This window comes from Vidua macroura, chromosome 4 (genome assembly GCF_024509145.1).
Source record: "Vidua macroura isolate BioBank_ID:100142 chromosome 4, ASM2450914v1, whole genome shotgun sequence".
In the NCBI taxonomy this organism is placed as follows: Eukaryota; Metazoa; Chordata; class Aves; order Passeriformes; family Viduidae; genus Vidua; species Vidua macroura.
In genome coordinates, this window is record NC_071574.1 from 15,280,510 (window position 1) to 15,300,601 (window position 20,092).

Genomic DNA, 20,092 nt, shown 5'->3' on the forward strand with positions numbered 1-20,092 from the left:
ACACCTAGAGTGGGTCCTTACCTGGCATCTGCAGAGTCCCCTCAGCTGGCTGCAATTCAGACATTCATTGTGTGCACCCAGCTGAGATCCTCCCTCTGCACCATCAGAAAAGCCTGGTTTTCACTCTGAGTGTTCATTCTAGGCAGATACTGCACAGAAAGGAAAGTGGAACTGCAGTTTGTGTCTGGCAAACACCTAAATTTCAAAGCATTGGTAAGGGCAATAAACAGCTGCTTGGGAGATAATATTGCAAATGTCTTCTAATGAATGAAAAGTATCCCGGCTTTTAATGAAATACAAAATAGTTCAAGAGAAAAAAAATTGCTTACAAATTATATTTGAAAATATTACAATTGCATGGCAATTTTAATCTCCCACATGCAGCTTCTAACTTCTGCATCATCTCTCAGGCCCACAGTACAGTCCCACAGTCCTGCCAGTCCCACACTAAGGCAAATCTTCAGCTGGCTTTAGGGAAAAAAGACCCAAGGAACTGCCAAGGAGTGCTGTGCTCTCACTTCATTAGGTGTGAGTTTGTTTTCAGAGCAACGAGCACAGGATCAGTTTCTAACACTGCAGAAGAAAACAGGCTTCTTTTCAGGTACACCTAATCTTGGCATTTAAAAGAGGATGGGGGGAAGCAACACAGGAAACATTTGTGTACATTCACATGCCAGGAGTCTTACTAACAGAGCCCAAATAGTTCCATAAACTGATGAGGCATTTAATATTAAAATATTTAAATTGGTCATTTACAGTTCTGAAGACTAACTCTCACATCCTGCAAACTGCCTGGTGAAGTCACACCAAACATTTGAAATGTTCAATATTAATTCCTTGGAAACCTCCCCACTGAGTTAAATAAATCAAATATTGCCACGCTACAGCTGCTTTTAAATGCCCTGGATAGCGTAAGTGGATTTTGAGCAGGGCACAGGGTAGCAAACTACTCCGTCTAGAGGCTGAGATGAGCCTTGGACACTTGAGGAAAGGCAGATTTATCAGGAGATAACGCTGCAAAGCCAGCTTCCTTTGTGTCACGCCTCTCAATACAACGAGGGCCGATAGATCTGAGAGCGTGGCAGCCTCGCTAGAGGGCATCCAGTTACTGACGTGTGAGGTGCGTGAGGCTTTGATGCTTGCCTCCGCTGTGGCTTTCAATGAGGAGGAAAGTAGGCACACAAACATCATCCAGACCGGGCTTGAAATACGTAGTTGGATACAGAATTATTTTTTCTGAAAGGAAGAACGCAAGGCTTCTCTCACAACCCATGTGCAAAATACTGTAATTATTAGTCAGTTGTTCAAAGCTAAACCCCCAAACCACACTTTCTGAAACTCCCACTCTGTATCAATAATTGCAGGCACTCTCTCAGGAGAGCAGAGAACTCAACTCGCCTTTCACACAGTCCCCCCGAGTGCTCTGACCACTCTGTAGAGTTCTTTTCTCCCTTTGGGAATACTGCTATCAAATGGAACCACTTCCAGCTGAGAGACAGAGCCAGGCTCGCTGCAGGATGCTTGTGGCCCTCCCTTGGGATGTGGGAAAGCTGGAATCGTGGCCTTGCTTCGAGTCAACAGGAACAAGAATTTGACAATTAGACTCTTGTCCCCAAGGTGAGTGCGTTGACCTTTAGGGATGTGGCGTAACTCCCATGGCCTTGTGGGGACCTAAACCTATAGCTCTTGAACTTTTTGCAGTCCTGGCTGCCACTAATTACTGAACTTGAAATTGCTCAAGGCATTTTTTTTCTTTTTTTTTTGCTTGTCTGAATTAGATTCAACACAGAGAATATTAACAAAGCAAACTGTAAAGCCTGAGCTCCAAAGGTATAAAACTCCCTTGCTCTCAAGGCCACTTCTGAAAGCTTCTGACTGGTTCTAGCAGTGACATAAGTTTCACTATGAAATGAACCCCTCCACATTAAATAAAGCCATAAAAACAGGTTTCCATAGGAAGCAAATAGAACAGCTAACCTAGCCCATCTCCAACATTATTTTGGACCACTCTCTACTCAAAAATATAGCTTAGCGCAATGAAACAAAACCAACATAATTCATACATCCATGCTATTGTCTGAAATTGCTTCCTGGTATGGTTCCTTCTCCACCTCAATATAGAGAAAACAGATACATACTTAACTCTAAATTTTTTCAGACATCCAAATGAGAAGTACTATAAAAGCTCTAAACATCAAGGAAAAAGTGACCACAAACATTGTAGATTGAAGGTATTTCAGTTTAAAAATGCAACATTTAAGCAGCTTCTAAAAACATGGTATTAGATCATCTCAGTATAAGTTTTAAGTCTGTGCTCCCCATGTTCTCTTTAGAGAGCTTAAGACATGATTGGCCAAGTAATCTATGGTTTCCACAAATCTTTTGAATGTTTTGTTTAAATCAGTCCATAATACACTTGTGAGGTTGAAGAGAATTGCTGCAGAATAGCTCCTTTTGGAAAGGACATAATTTTAACAAAGTTTTTAGGGTTTGTTTGGGTTATTTTCCTATTGGGTTAACTAAATTATTAATGAAGTTATTGGTGTTAGTAGTGGAATGACAGGTACCTTTTGCAGAAATAAAAAGAGATTTTTACTTTGATGAAAAAAATCCATTCCAATGAAAGTACAGTCCATCTACAGCAAATATCAGGCAAAATAGGTGCTAAAATACAATTATTTTCTCTAAGCAGAATATTACCACAGTTGAGACTAGTGTTCAATAAACATATCCCTTTACATGGCTCTTTCTCATCCTCCTCCTTAACATTAGGAACCAATAAAGTACTCATCAAAATGGCCAAGAGGTTTGAATACTATTTCTGCTTGTGCTGTGAAATATATAAAAATATTTTTTGTCAAATCCTGATAAACTGGATCACTGTTTGGCTAGGCTACATGCTTTGGCTCATTCTGCAGAAAACAACTGTATTGTTGCTAATGGCATTAAAAATAGCAATATTACAAATCCAAGAGAAAATGTGAGTTGAAAATGCTTGTGTATCACAATTAAAGGAGATTTTCCAGGAAATGAAAGAGCTTTTTGAAGGCGGGAGGGAAGAAACAGGTACTTTTATTCTTCCTACTATCAACCCAAGATGCAATAGATGAATTAACAGGATATTATTTATTGTGTGGGGATTTTTGCGCCAAGATTCAGAATTCTCCCGACTGTTGAATGCCTGCAATGCCGTGACTCACTGAGTTAAGGTCTAGGATGGTGCAATCCTGACCCCCTCCTGCCAAGGGCTCAGCATCATCTATTCCCATTGCCTGCAGCAGGACTAAGCAGTGCTTTAGCGCTTCTGCAAAACTCGGCCTTAGACAATGGAGGCTTTGGGTATGGGCTTCCTATTTCCTGCAGTGGATTTGTGTAGGTGGCCTCCTTACCAGAAATCCATACTCCTACACAGCAACTTCTGACTGTGTTTCTGCAGAAATGACTATGATGAAAGGAATGAAATATTTTGAAAATAAAAATCATCTGTTTGTTTCTCCAGACCAGTTGGGGTATCTCCTGCTGGCGAGATCATTTTCTTCTCTTGTGTGGCAAAATAAGGAGTGGGGTGGAAAGCAAAAGGATAAAGATTTGAAAGGGCACTGTGGCTTGGGCTGCTGCACACAGGGAGAGGGGAGAGCCCATCTGAATTGTCCTCTGCCCATCGCTGGCAGCTGAATCACTGGCCCAGACTGCAGAGCTTCTTGCTGCTGCATTTTGCAGCCAGGAAAATCCCACATCCTCCCAGTGGGTGTAGGAAACGCAGCTACAGCCTCTGGATGCATCGGCACCAAAAACAAAGGGGTTTTGTGGTGCGGGCGGTGGCTGCAGGCTCAGGGCCAGCGTGCCAGGACCTTGCCAACAGCATCCCGGGGAGCTGCGAGCGGAGCCCAGGCCAGTACTGCCTGCCCACAGCCCTGCTGGTTTGCCAAGCCCAACACCACAAGGTGTGTGACCAGCTCTACCTCCCCGCATGGGGACATGCCAGGGCCACCAGCAAACGGCCTCTGCTGTCCCACCTCATCCTGTCTCCCTGCTTTGTGGCGAGGAGCATGTCACACCTTGCCCTTCCTGGTCTTCCCCAGCCCAGGCTGTTTGCCTTCAAGCACGGGGGCTTAAGGAAGTCTTGGCTCTTGCCATGCTGTTGTGGCCAGCACAGCCCTCGTGGCTCCAGTGAGGGTCACCAGAGCTGCTGCTCTCACCTCCCACCTATCTCTGCCCCAGCCTTATTCCGTGATTGCAGAGCTGGATGGTCAGCCAGGGCAGCTTCAAACCCTGAATTTTCCAGTACTGGCTGAATACTGCCAACGCTGCTTCAGATGATGGCTCTGCAAGCATCCTGCTGGGAGAGCAACCCAAGACATCACTCACAGATCCATCTTGTTTCCTGCCTTGTGTTCCCTGTGGCACTTGCCAAGCTCACATTGACGGTGGTGTTACTCTGAGAAGACCACAAGCATCCTGGGTCAGGTAGCCAACGCCTGGCTCTCCAACCTGGGGTTGGGTATTGCTCTTGGGAAAGGAAACACAAGAACAGACTAGCATGGGTTTGCCCAGCTGTCTGGGCAGTTGCTCCAGACAAAAGCTCTTTTGAGAAGCTGCTCCTGTAAAGGGGACAAGAAAAGACCTGACATCCCTAAGTGTGCACTTCCGTGTTGAGGTGGCAACCAGAGAGCTCTGCTGGCACTGGGAAAGGTTGCCTTAGGAAAGCAATCAAACAGCCTCAGTCAGCCCTGGGCAGTACAAAGCCTCCCACCCCAAGTCTCCAATGGCTTATAGGCCACTTGGCTCAGAACTGACATCAGCACCCCAGCCAATCCCACAACCCTAACACAATCCTTCTTCATCAGTGACGTGTTTCTTTGGAGGCTTCTTCTCCTCCTCCTTGTGCCTCCTTAGCAAAGCTGCTGCCCTTGTGCCTTCTGTTTAGCCACCTGAAACTTCTCCTAGGAAGGTTAAGCAGCAAGACCATGCAGAAAATAAAGAAGAGGAAACTTCCTCTGACATCCATTCCCTGTCACATTTGTTCCATGCCCATATTGACTAGAACACAGGAAAGGACAGACAGGAGAAAATAGCTACATGTCAAGGGAAAAACAAACCAGCCTTTCCTAGCTCTGTCTAGGCATGCATCCATTTACCAGACCAAGTGCTTTTGGCCCAGTCTGATAGGCAGACCAGAGCCTGCCTCTGTAATCTATGCCAACAAAGGAGGAACAAGGCCCCCCAATTCCTTTACCATGACTGGGTCACCACTTGGATGTTTTAACACTGGTGTTCAACACCAACATTTTCTTCTGAGGAGGTGTCACAGGTTGGCTCCACCATGGGCCTGGTTACACCACAGGTGCTCCCTTTACTGGGTTCAGCATTTCCCTTTTCACCCAAACTACTTTATAGTGATAATTCACAGATCTATCATGGCCATCTGGGACATTTCTAAATATCTACAGCTGCATTCTTGAACTGAAGTTCCTTCTATATGTTGTAGTCAGAATGAATTTACAAAAACGAATCACATGTGAGCTGCTGGCTCATTGTCCTGGAGTTCAAAAGTTTAAGGTGGTTTTTGAATAGCACCTGCAAATGCCAAGGTGGCAGACTAATTATTTTTAAGAAACAAAATTATTTGTTTTTAAGAGTGAAGCACTGATTCAAACTGAATGTAGGTATTTAATGGAAAATGGAGTCTAGAACAGTAATTTTTTGTGGCATTGTTGCCATCCTGAAACTTTCACAGTTCAAAAGGTGGTATAAGCCTTAGACAAAAAGAAATCATTTCACACTTATTTCAGCAGTTTCCATTGAGAGACTGGCTTGTTCAAGGCCCCATCTCTTTAAAAACATTACATCAACTTCAGTAGATATTACTTGATAATACTCACTGAATTCCTAGCAATTACCACTCTTTTTATTTGCATATGAGTTGTTTTAGGGACTATCCAGGCAGAACTGTAATAGCCCCATGCCCTTGAAAGCTTTCAGCCTCAGCAGAAGACAGATAACATCCAAGACAGTATTGGCCAGAAATCCAGGGAATGTTAACATCTTTCCAATAATAATTTCTTAGAAAAGCAGCCTGAAGATGACTGAAATTGCGATGCTTTGGAAACACCAAAAAATGTGCACTCTTAAATTTGTAAGAGGAGGGTGACAGAGCCTTGGAGCACGGGTTGGTGGGAGGTGGAAGGGAATGTACCAACAGCAAGTGAGAGATGATCACGAGGCTGAGAATACATCATAGCTGGCCTTGGAGGAACAGGCATTTCACTTGCACCTAATCTGGCAGAGACATCACAGAAATTATTTAAGCAGAGAGGTAGGCTTGGAAAAATAGCTTTGCAGTAGCAGGCAAGGATTACATGAAGGCCAAGGAGAATCCTGCAGTAACAGAGATACAAAAGGAATGTTTAACTTTGTGAATAAAATCTTTACGTTACATCCAGATTTAAGCACCACCTGGATACAGGGCAGTCCTAGACTGATGATACTCTGTCCTCATTCTAACTCCTAATAGTAAACATCAGTGCCATTTTTCCAGATTTCCTTTTTAAAGGTTGAAAACTGAATTCTAAAGGAGATTTGGATGCATTTTCACCTTTTACTGAAGAATAACACAACAGAGGACCATTTCAAGACACAAACGAGAGGCACACACCAGAGAGCAACAGAGGAAGTTCTCCAAGGCTTAGGGTGAAAGTGCAAGTTCCGTATCTCAATCCCTCCCAATGGGCAGATTGGCACAAAAGTATGAATCTCTTTAAACACAAGGATGTATTGCACAGTGTGATCACAGGTGACTGCTTTTTTTTACATGACTATGGGAGGGAATAGCTATGAGAGAGATTTTTGACAGATACAATGTACTGTAACAAGCTGAGTATCATCTTTCCTCCTCCCTGCTTTGTGTAAAGATGATCTCCTCCAGCACCTCTCCAATGTAATTGCCAATACATTCCCTGTCCACCTGTGCTCAGGGAGCTGTGATTCATTCAGGTATGCACAATCCAGAGCCCAGGGAAACACTGCGCTGTTCTGAAACTAACAGCAGCCATATGACTTCAGGGACTGGCTTTTGATCTGACAGCAAGCATAGGGATGGTACAGTTCAGCTCACCCCTTAAACATCTCCAATGACACCTACCCTTCCTTCTTTATTCATTTATAACAAGCTGACAGCTTCTTCCATGTGCCTTCAATTATTAAAGGAAAGGAACAGGGAGCAGGCTTTAACAGCGGTGTTAAAGGCTAAGCACAAAAATGCACACTTGTGTGATAAATTTATCAGTTGTCAAGCTTTCCATTTGAGTTTTTAAACACCAGAACACAGCTCAGTCAAAAGTCTGTGCAGAGAATTTAGCAGCTCAGAGCCTGATGTTAATAACTCAGCAGCTCATTGGATACCCAGTAAAGTCTTCAGGCACACAGATTAACATGGCTTTCAGTGGTAATTTTCCATCAATGCTCTTTGCTTCCTTTCTAATTCAAGTCAGTCTCTCACCATTATTGATCAAAAGATAGAAACCCTTAATAATTTCTTCTTCAGCAAACGAGACAAGGTTTATTTACATCACATCATAGCACTTGCTATCAAATATAACTTCCATGCCTTAACGGAGGAAAACCAGGATCCTGTTGGTACTATGCAACTTGCACAACTCAGTCACAGGTGGCTGCTTGTTTCATGTGGCTGTGGAAATGCACATGAGGGCTTATTTTTGATAGATACTGATCTACTTTAACTAAAGGATTTTAAGTGGTTCAGAAATGCTTTTGTACATAGAAACCCTGTGAAACAGTTCCAAGCACCTCCTCTTAGTCCCTATCTCACTGAGATTTGCTCTGGTACAAAAGCATGAGCAAGTGGAGGAAAACACGAGTCAATAGTGAGAGACTAATGCAGAAAATAAGTTAATAAGAGCAGACTGTGCAGGCATGGACCACACCTCTGCCTGTGAATGAGGTTAGACAGCTGGGAAAGAAAAGCCAGAGACAGAACTGGTTCAATATCAGCTGAATCTAGTTCATTACCGAGGCATTTCTACAGCAATGCTGAGTGATGTATCTGGAGGTTTTGGAGGCTTTGTTTTTGCAATGGATGGAAGAACACACAGGTTTTTTCTACCTTCAAAGAGGACAAATCTCATTTTACAGACCTAAAAGGACTCTGATATGTCTCAATGTCTCAAGCACAATGTCTCAAGTTTTACTTTGGGCAGTTCAAAGGACCCCAAGATGAAGGTTTGGACAGGAATGGCAAAATTTGAACAATATAACTGAAAATGAGGGAGAGCTGGGAGAAGTTTTTGAGATTTTAGAACTCACCTTGAGAAGAGCAAGAGTGAAAACCCACAGTATTTCAAAATTATACTTGCCACTTTGTTAGATCTCATTACACCATGATTTAATACCATAAGGTTTATGTCAGAGAACACCATTTTGCTTTTGGAGTAAAACTGGAATCTCAAACAAATCTGTTTGTGAATCCAGGAGAGGCATGATTAATTCATCTCCTGTCCTCAAACAGTGTCCATAGGTCTCTGGGGGAACAGAAAATTGCTAGGGAAAGGCAGCACACTTGAAAAGCCCAACTCTCATAATTAAAAGAGCAGCAGCTATATTCACTTGTTCAACCTTCATTCAGCCTGTTGCTGAGTTCCATTATTAGCCTTTAATTAAATCTGCATGACCTTGCAGATTTTCCCATTGGATTCTTGCAATTGACAGAAAAGGCACTAAATTTATTAATCTTTCTCATTGTTTGCATTATTCTGTATACCAGATAAATCCAACAGTCCTTTATGTGCTGTACTCATCCAAATGCCCTCATATTCCTTACAAATACAAACACATTTACTTTCAGACAGCTGTAAGGCAATATTGTGCTGTTTCCCCATTTTACTCCTAAAGTACAGGAAAATTATTGGAAGTGAAGATTAACAGTAGTGATAATCACTGACATAAAACCTTTGGCCACTGTGATCTGCAAACAAAGTGCTTGCATCTCAGCTTGTGCTGGCTGCAACCCACACCCCAAAAAAACCTCTTCTACCCCCCCAAAAGCAAACCCCTTTAATTTTTTGTTTAGAATAAATCACTCCAAAACAGGTTTAAGGATTATAGGAAGAAATATTCCCTGAGGATGATGCCAGCTTTTCTCAGCAGGGTCTTTGACTATGAACTCCTTTTCATTTGACATGATATATGCCCTCAAATTTCATGCAAATTTGGGGAATTTTGAAGTCTGACATTCCAAATTTGAATCCAGAGGAATCAAGCACAGTCTTTTTAAGCAGTAAAGTCTCACACCGTAGCTGGAGACTTCTGATTTATATCTTGTACTGATATTTTCTATTTTATATATCTAATTTTTTTAATATTATTGTACTGATATTTTCTATTTTCTATATCTAATCTTTCTCAGCGTCACATCACGCCTTTTAGCAATCTTTGCCCTGAAAAAGTGGGTGTCTCCTGGAGCCTGAGAAATTTCATTCCAGTAACACATGCTTATGACCTCTGTATGTTTTTCATCTTGAACAGATCTTACAAACTACATTGCAAATGCCAGTACTATCCTAATGCATTGCTCTTTTCTATCTAATTTAGTTGCTGTGGTAAAGGTTGGATGTGGTTGATTGGATACATAGTAAACAAATGTTCCTGTGAATCTTACTTCAATTCTGAGTAACAGAAGCCCCCACAAGACAACATATGTATTTAACGCACAGGCAGAACCAGCAGTTAGGCTGAATTTCTTTTATTTTAAGAAGCCTCTTTGCAGACCTGTTTCTTCTTATATCAAAGAAATGCAGAACTGCAGATATAAGCTTTGTCTTGAAGCCATTGATGGAGGCAAATTGTTTAATCATCTGTTTTTTTCCCTTGGACACTCTCATGTCAGTACTAGCATTTGCAATTTTATGAAGGAGAACGCACACTAAAAAAAGGTAAGACTACAGACTAATGTCTCTAGTTTTGGGAAGACTTTAGCTCTTGTTTAAGGGGATGTTCCTGCTCTGCATTTCAAAGGGTGGAATCTGGATCTGCTGAAGAGCAGATCTTTCTGAATAACTCCATGTGCAGACAGATATATTCTGGATATCCATTTTTATTCTTTTTTGTGGAGGTTACCAAAAGAGAGAAAAAGATCTTGCAGTGGTGAATACTTCTACTAAATATGGAATTTCTAGGATGCATAGACAGACTTTGCTTAGCATGGCAATTCTTTTTGCATATTTCTGACAGAAAAAGTGGTTAATAATCTCCTGCAAGTCTTTTTTTTCCCCCTAATTTAACTTTGTCTAGATTAAATATTAGACAGTGCTCCACATCTCAGAAGCTCTTTCAGGAAAACATTTTCTCCTTCATTATTCAATCAAAAAGATGATTTGAGAAACTGCAAGGTTGTAGCTAGAGATAGAAATCAAAATTGAGGACCCCTTCCTTAGTCCACTTAGACCAACACTTCAGCATATGTATTGAGTTCTATAATGTCCATCTAAATCCAGTGGTTTAAAGGAAACTACTCTTTGTGGCAAGAGCTTATCTCTGGAAAAATAAGTATTCTTAATTGGAGCGAAATTGAAGTGAAATCCTAGTGGAGAATAGGCAGGCTTTAGTTATTCCTATAAGCTAGAATTAGTGTCTTTGTCAAGTTGTCTTCCTAATAACAATGACAAAATCAAATGTGGTATGGTGTTCATGTTCCCTGACTCCCAGCTGATATCAGTCTGCAGCCTGTGCAATTTGTAACAGTAGAAATACACAGCCCAAACTCCTTTGATGCCCTCAGCTGCCCACACAAATTCCCTTATTGTACTTAGCACCCAGGACCTGTGTGCTACTCGCTGACATTGAGAACAGACCCTGTCCCAAGCCTTTGCATGCTGCTGCAGCCGACAGCAGGAAGTCTGCTTTGGCTCTGCTAAAGTGAAGCTAAAAGAAAGCCAGACCTGATTTCTTTGGCTGCAGATATGCTGAAAGAAATCAGTGAAAAATCCGAGGGCAACCTCAATCCACGCTGTGGCTGTGGCCTGCAGCAGTCACTACAGCTGCTGTGGTGTGCCATGAATTTCCCCTGCTCTGCTTTCCTGCTGCTCACTCGTGCTGTGGTGGATTTTCTGCCCCAACCCTGCTCACCCTGGGAAGGCAGCACGGCCAACAAAACCATCCTGGATCATCTCCAGCTGCTTCTGCTTGTTGATTGCCACTGGGCGATTCCACACTGCTTAGAAAGAACATCCCATGCAATGATTTTCAAAGCAAAGGCCAGCAGACAGCCTGAATATTTCTGAGTCATGGAGGACTCCGTAAAGGGCAAATTCTTCCATTTCTAAAAACAAGAATTCTTCTCTTCTTATTCTAGGTCACTTGTGGAACCACACAGATAACAGATCTCAACAATATGTCACTAATGATAAGGTCCAGGGTTTTCAAAAGGGTTTCTGAAGGCAGGCATTTTATTTAGGTGTCTAAACGGAAGAGGCAATTTTCACCCGCTATTTCCAAGACTCACCTCTGAAAGCAGTGGCCCTGCTATCACTGCTATACTTGGCTATTGAAAAATCAAGCAGGCTGCTCTGGGTGTTGCACGAGGGAAAGGAAAAGCGCAGTGGTCGTTGTAAACACTGATTTGCTCAATAGGTTGAGACCAGCCACAGCACTCTGTGTGCCACAAACATTCCTATTTTCTGACTGACTGTGACCACACAGGACTGAGTCACCTAATTCGTAGCTGCCAGTGCAATGTAGACAGCTCACAGGCTGGAAACAGCAGACTGGATTTTATCCCAAAACACACTTCCCTGCTCCCTACTCCATGAAAATCTTTGTTGCAGCTGAACAGCTTGCAAATAACAAAGTCTAAGCACATACAGGCAAAGGATGATTTTGCAAGATGTATAATTGGCTGCATCATGGATTCTGGAGCTTGGCACCTGGATGGTGCTTCCCCATGATCTCCTCTGTGGTTCAGCCATCACTAGGGGAAAATTCAACAGCCACTATTCCAGATGGTAAAATAATTACTACTGGCTGCAGAAATTAAATACCATTGAGCCATAATCAAAATATTGTTTTGTTTTCAAAGAACACTTCAGCTCGAAGACCACTGAGTCCATCTCTGACTGTGCTGTGTCTCGACACATGGGAGGAAAAATACATAGCCTTGTTTCCACTTTTCTGTGTTCTCACCTGAATGACTGGATCAAGGTTAAACAACCGCAGACAGAAGGAAAAAGATCACTGAACAGGAATGGAAATGTGAAATGCGTCAAATGGCATTCTTTTTTTTTTCTTTTCTTGTTGTCAGAAGTGCTCAGGGGTTGTGGCCAACCAGGCAAGAACAGGCAGGCTATCTGCAGAACGGGACATTTGTGACGGTGAAGTCCTGTTGGGGTTTTTTTGGGACAGTTACATGTAAGACAGCAAAGGAATGGCTCAGAACTACAATCTCCACCTACAATGTTTCTTTTCCTTTACACTTACGGTAATGATGTTTGGGCAACAGTTTGCTTTTTTCAGTTCCCACCTACGATTCATTGTGAAACTTGGTGAGATGGGCCATGTTATAATGTACTCCACAAGTATGTGGATAAAGATATTTTTCTTCAATACCTTTTTGCTGTATTCGTGAACCTGTCCATTGTTTGGGTCATTCCTTAGGGGTAGAACATAGGTGGCATTGCTCTGGCAGAAACCTTCTGCTATCCCTCTCATGTTTATTACTGTGTGTATGAAACGGATGCTTTCTGAAATAATTAGTCTGAAATCAAAGTTTCTACCATAACCCTGAGCATGGGTGTAAAGGAAAGAAATTCATTTGGCTATACTACAGGACAGCTTTCCAAACTATACAGTGAGTGCTGCTATTTTTTTTTTGTTTTTTACTTCATAAGAATAAAATTCTTATTTTAGGTTGCCTAGGCCTCTGATTCATATAAATGTAAATTTAAATTAACTTCGCATTCACTGATGTTAAGTCACTTTATTTTATTAAATTCAGAACTTCATGGAATATCTGAGTCCCAGTCTGCTTAGTGAACCTCAACTATCTATGGTAGCAACCAAGCAAAAAACCTCTCTTATACCATTCCCAGCTGCAGAAATTATACCTAAGGAAACACCCTCTGATAAAGTCTTCAGGAATAAACATTTCCAGTAGACAGACAATATCATTTTAAAGGCAACCTTGAATGAGAACCTTTGACATCTGACAATCTTTTCAGTACCTGTGGATTATCTGCTGCTGGAAAACTCTCATGTAGCTGAAGACTGCTTTGGCAGATGAGTTTGTCTTTCATCGTCTGTAATTAAGACCAAATCTACAAAACACCTGTCTATACTACCCTCAGAAATACAAATCTGTGAGCAAATTTGTGTTAGAATAAAAATTTACTGCTATTCATGTATGGGATTGCAAATTGTAAGGCAGAACAGTAAAACTGACAAAAGATCAGCCTACATGTTTATATTTCACTTCATTAAAATAAAGGTACCTTTAAATCCCTTATTATGTTGCCTTGTTCTTTTTAGAACACTGCCTTATTGTCATTCACAGGCTTAATCTTCTTGTGGGTAGTTACAGCTTTGGTCATCTCTTACTCATCATCTGGGTAGAGATGTACATTACCAGGGTACATTTCTAAGCTAAAGACATGGCCTGGGCCATGAAACCCATAGAAAGCATTAATGAATGTTCTCAGGGTCCCGTTAGCCACAAAGCAGCACAAGTTTTCACACACTGACACATGTTGGCAGGGAACAGACTGACACCCACATGTGCCCAGGTGTGAGCTCAATGACCACAGAGCCCTGAGGGATTTCTGGAGGTGCAGGTTTTGACACTTGTTGACAGAGATCTCCTGCCTGGTCTCAGGTTTTCTTTCACGAGGAAAGGGGGGCACCAATGTGCATGTGAAAGGAAATGTTAGCACCCTGGTAGGAGCTGCAGTGCTCGTGTTGCTGTAGCTTTTGTGACCTATGGGTGTGAGTGAATCCAGGTTTGTAAAAGGAAGCTTTCATTTCTGCCCTTAAGAAATGGTTGCTTACCAGTGTGACAACTCATAGACTTAAAATACACCAAAAGCATGAAAAATAAATATATTCTTTTCTCTCTGTGATATATTCGCCTTGAAATTCAGTTATGGACTGTTAGGGGATTTCATTTTTCCCCACATGAATATGACTACCCTTAGAATGCTAAGAATATCTATTATAAACTAGAACAGTAAATTCCCCCAAACAAAGCACACTAGTTTAATAATGTAAAATGATTTCTAAATAAATCATAAACAAATCATGTCTACCATCTTTGCAGCAGATGCAGTTGGTAAGTATATAAAATGCAGCTCTAATAAAGTCTAATAGATTGTGAAAATTTGGTTAATCTTAGAATAATATAACAGTTTTGGTTGGAAGGGACCTTAAAGCTCATCTAGTTCCAACACCCCTGCCATGGGCAGGAAACCTTCCACTAGACCAGGTTGCTCAGAGCCACATGCAACCTGGTCTTGGAACACCTCCAAGGATGGGGAGTGCACAACTTTTCTGGGCAATCTGTTTCGTGCCTCACCACTCTTATAGTAAAGAAGTTCTTCCTAAATCTAATCTAAACCTATCCTCCTTCAGCTTAAAGCCATTTTCCCTTGTCCTATGCACTTGTGAAATGTCCCTCTTCAGCCCTCTTGTACCTTTACATACCTTTCCTGGACCCTTCCTCCTCCAAGCTGAACAACCAAAGTCTCTCTGCCTGTGCAGAGGAGAGGTGTTCCAGCCCTGTGATCAACTCAGTGGCTCTCCTCTGGACTAGTTCCAGAGGCAGTTTGGTTGGCAGCGCTAGCAGAGCCAATCTGGGGAAACTGTCAGCACATGGAGTTTATGTGCCGCTGCAGATCTCACAGCAGCACTGCTGCCGCTGTGCCTGTGCCAGAATGGGAAGTGTGTCCTGTCAGCAGCACTGCTTCTGGCCACACTCAGCACTGATCCCTCTTCATAATGCCCCCTCCCACCACCTTCATGAGTATTAATTAAAAGTGATTCATAAAAAGCTTTCACCAAGCAGCAGCTGATTTCTAGTCCAGACAGCCCTCAGTGAGAGAGCCAAGGAGCTCGGCCATTCGACCTCGTGTGCCCTTCCTGCAATTCACAGCAAGTATGTCAGCGCTGCCATAAATGTCACACCTCCTGTGACAGGGCTTCACGGCAGCCTCCACTGACTTTTGTCACCCTCTTAGTCACTCTTCCTCCTGGAGTCACCAGGCACTGCACTGACCTGCAGGAGCTGGGGCTGGCAGCCAAGCAGGAGGGGCTCAGGAAGGGGCTCATGCCACTTCTCCACTCCATTGCTCTCACCTGGGTAGCAAAGCTTGGTTACTTCACAATCTTCCTTGCAATAATTTTGAAAAAAGCCTGTTAGGGAAATGGAAAATTTTAAAGAGCATTTCAGTACCCTTTATTGACTACTGCACTTAAGTTTTTTATTTAAATCCAGTGCAATTTGTTGTGAGCTCAGGAACTTCCCTTACCCTTACAGACCAATCCCCCAAATGCACCCAGTCCTGCTAGTCCACCAAACACTGCTAGGTCTCCAGAGTGCTCCTGCAGCTGATGCACAGCTCAACTTCCACCAAAGCTGATCTGTGGACTCCCTCTTTGGGGATCATTTGGTAACAGAAAACTGCTCACCATATAAAACTGGAAACAGACTTCACACTGGACCAGACTTTTGGTCTGATTTGATCAAGAGGGACAGGAATTTTGGTGTAGGTAGGGGAATCACTGTCCTTTAAAGACCCAAGGAAGCCAATGTACCACCAGATCCAGGCATCAGTCCTGCTTGCCAAGCCTTACAGAAGCTGCAGAAACAGTCACAGCCTTTGCCCAGGTGAAGGGAACTACAAGATCAGATCCTGCTTGAGGGGACTGAAAACCAGCCCTGGCAGGCTGTAGCACCAGGCACTACTCCTGCATCCGAAGGAATGCATGACAGGCATCACTGTCCCCCAAGTCTGATGTGTTCTTTTCATCCCTCTGCTGTAATTTAAGTAGAGATGATGTTACCAGTGTGCCTAATTGTACTCAGCCTCACAGAGGTCTTGCCCTGATGATGTTGAGGTTCCACAGTTTGTGTGTCACATAAAAAAAACAGTGCCTCACACTGGCTTTAAGTGTGTTGCATTTTGACTGTACTTATTGTTATGTTTTATTATATACTTACTTTTACTTAAATTTTCTATAGTCTGATATATGCTTCAAATACTTCATGAAAGAAGCAAAAATAACCTTCTAATTTACCAACAAAGTCATCTCCCAAAATGAATCAGTAAAAGCCATTTTCAAGTAAAATGATACCACATTGCCAGAACGACAAGCACAGAATTGCCTCACAGATGATAAACCAGAACTGAATTTGAGAAACCTCATGTAGACTTTCTATTGTGAATCATCCTTTTAAAAATTATTTTTAGCTAGATGTTGAAGATAGGGTGATTAATCCCATTCTGAAATTGTTTTATGTTTCAATACAATACAACTTTGTTTTCTGCAACATCTTTTAAGCAATACTGGGAGAGCAGAATAAGAATTAAGTCCCAGGAGAAGAGAAAAACAAGTCTGGGGACAAAAGGAGGCATTTTTCCATCTGAGATTTAGTAAGAAGTGGAGCAGCAATGAGGCAGTTTTACAAAAAAAGCCTCTCTCAAAGCAAAAAAATTAACCTGTTTAAAACAAAACCAAGGTTTCTGAAGGCAGAGAGAGAAATGGTCAGTATTAGGTGAAAAAGAGGAAATTGGGAGATACAGGCCTTACTAAAAGTGAGGCCTTGGGAGCTGTTCCTTTACCATCAGGGGAGCACAGGGCTTGTGATGTGGACAGGCCATAGCAAGAAATGAGCAGGATAAGTCAGGTTTGGGAGTGCATCTCTTGCCCAAAATGAGGACGTCTGGCTTTGAGACTTGTAGCAAGGAAGCTGAAACAAACCCACAAATTTTCTTGCTCAGACAGCCTGAGTGACTGTGGGTAGCCACTAGCTGTGACTAATGCTACAGAGCCTGCCCAACACCATGCAGGTCCTGCATCTTGCAGCAGGACATACATGGTTGGCATTGAAGGCACTCAGGTATCTCTTACTTATAAATTTAGGAGAAAAATATTGCCTGTACATTTAATTCTCAGAGCCTTGGGTAAACTAATGTATTTGATGAAGTCTTCCCAGGAAAACTGCCGGCCTTTCACGTAAAAACTGTCTAGCTCCTGGCTGCCCTCACAGGCAGTTTTGCAGCATGTAATCAACAACAAGAACGTTGGTGACGAACAAGGCATTAATGAGATCAAGCTTTCAGGTTATTTACTTCCCTCCTAGGTAATGGTCTATCAAAATATAAATCACCCCACCCTAGTTTCAAAACACCAACATGCAGCGCTAAGGTGGGGTAACCCAAGGGCATTCCCTCCCTACTGTTTTCTTAAGAAAACATTATTCTTGATCTTTATTCAAGCAAGAGCAGTTGAGCTCAGAAACAATGTCTATGAGACCCACCTCAAAGAAAATCTTGATTGCGCTTTATGTCTTGAAGCTCTCAGGGGTCAGGGATTATGGGCAGCTTCCCTGTCTGCCAGCTTTTTCCATTTCTAAGAGGCAACTGAGCTTTATCCTGCATTGTTGTGCACGCTATAAAGCAGCAAAGAAACAAAAAGGAAGATTTTTTTTTTATTTATATGAAATATTTTAAATTTACTTAGATTTCTAAAGCAAATAAAGTGGTTTGACATACACAAGGCTGCTTGTCATGGAAGCAGTATCCAAAAGTAAACACGCTCATTCTCTTGTGCAAGCTAAATTAGAGAATGCAACCTCCTCGTGATTTCTCTTAGCTCCCAAGTAAATCCATCAAACCATTCCCCTAAGCCTCACATCTCCCTAAATCTCAGCCTTGGCAAGGACAGACTATGCATGTATTTTGTAAAATCTTTTGTAAGAAGACTGCATGGGTTTTGAATTGAAAGCCCTCAAGGCATTTAATAATTTAGAAATAATATGACAATAATTTAGAAATAATATGACAATTTGTCTTTTGAGTTACTTCCTACCGTATCCTCTTGATGAAATGAAGGCTGTACGCCTTCACAATTTTCCATTTAGACAGAATTCCACCAGTTTAATCAAAGTGAAACATTAGGTACTGTTATGGTCCTTATACCTTCAGATTTCCTTACTGATAACCCACATACTATCCGTTAACCCATTGCATCATTCACAAGAATAAACAACCTGGCCTCTGCATACAGGAAGTTGAACAAAAAGGAAATAGGCAGTATTAGTTTTCATGTACCTATTTTCACCTCTGCAGAGATCAGATGGACATATTTTCACAGATCAAGGTGGTCCTTCAGGTGTGCCTGTTAAGTTCCCTATGGATACAAAAAAGCACTTCCTATTTTTAAAGTTTGAGCCTTTTTCATTTAAACCACCATTACCTCACTCCCACTAAAGGATGGAAGCGATGGTCCATAAGGGTAGCAAAAGTCAGATTTACATCCTATTCACTGCTATCATCTGTACTGCAATATTAAGGGTTAGATGCTTGTGTAATGCCAAAGATCAGCACCTCACATGTTCAAATGTACACAGTGGAAGGGGCAATGCACAATATACCCATTTACTTGGAGACACAGACTACAAAATCCAGATTTTTTTATTTAGTAAGGTAAGGAAGTCTTTCCTTAATTTCAGTAAAAGGAAGGTGTTTAATATTCTGCTCTGCAGAGGTGGAAGCCCTTCCAGACTCTTAGCTTAGCTCCTCACTTCAGGCACAGAACCACATACCCTCTTTCCAGGTATGTAGATGGGAGAAGGACTCAGTGAACTTCCCAATGGAAGATGCATACAATTATTCATGAGCAACAAATTAACAATGAGAAATTGTGGACTTTGTCCCTGCCAGAAAAGTATGAATGTGATTTAATGTAACCAGAGAATCCATAATCAAACCAATTTTATCACTGTAAGTGTCCCAGTTCCAGCGAGGATGGAGTTGCCTTTCTTCACAGCAGTGTCATTGGGGCTGTTGTTTGGATTTGTGACTAAAATACACTCACAAACACACCAGTGCTTTTGTTGCACACTTAATTTTGGTCATAGTATTAAAGACTAATTTTTCAGTCTCTCCAATAAAACTTTAGTGGGTAGAAATCACGTTATTTGGTCCCTAAGTTAAAGATTAACTTGCTATGAATCAATATAGGCAGAAGATCATTGCTTGGGGCATTTTGGTGGATGTCGGAGAATTCCTTGAAATATAGCAGACAGCAGGCTAAACAGTGAGTCAGTGCAGCTGCTGGGAAGGTCAGGAACAGAAGTGCTGTCCCTGGGGGTAGGGAGCACTGCTCCATACCACATCCAACCCCCAGACTGTGCTGGGCAGGACCTGCCTTCCCAAGGCCCTCTGTGTGCATGCACTTACTTGACCTCAACCCCATAGAAATCATTGACTTTTCCTCCTGAGAAAGCCCAAGAAGATGCCATGTTCCCAAAAATGAAGGTCCTTTGTGCAGCTGATATTTTTCCCTCTGCCCATTTTCCCTCATGCCACCTCAGGAAATAAGCACTTGTACTTTGAACGCCTGCCTCTTTTCCGATAAAACAGTTTCCCTTAGAGCTAAGATACTTGTCACTCTCAGGATGCTAAGTGGAAACAGTGTCCTCTGCAAACAAACCCACAACATAGAGACAATGAAATACTGTCTCTCCACAGCGCTGGACAGAAGATAAAGGTGCTTCTGCATTGTTTTTTCACTGTAGCTCTGGTGTAAGTCAGCCAACAAAAGAGAAGAGGTGGCAAAAAAGTGAAGCAGCTGAACTCACAGGTGTAGGGAGTTTTCACCTTCTATCTCTCAGCAGACTATCTACATTATTATTTTCTGGGGATAAGTGTACTTAGAGCTGCTGACACTATTCACAAGTCCACTAGAGAGCAGCTATGCCTCACACTCAGCAAGGTTCTGTTTTAATTCATTTCTCTGACATTTATTGTACTTCACTCAAGTGACTAATCAGCCCTGGGAAGCTTTCTCAGTACTAGACTGAGAGGCAACA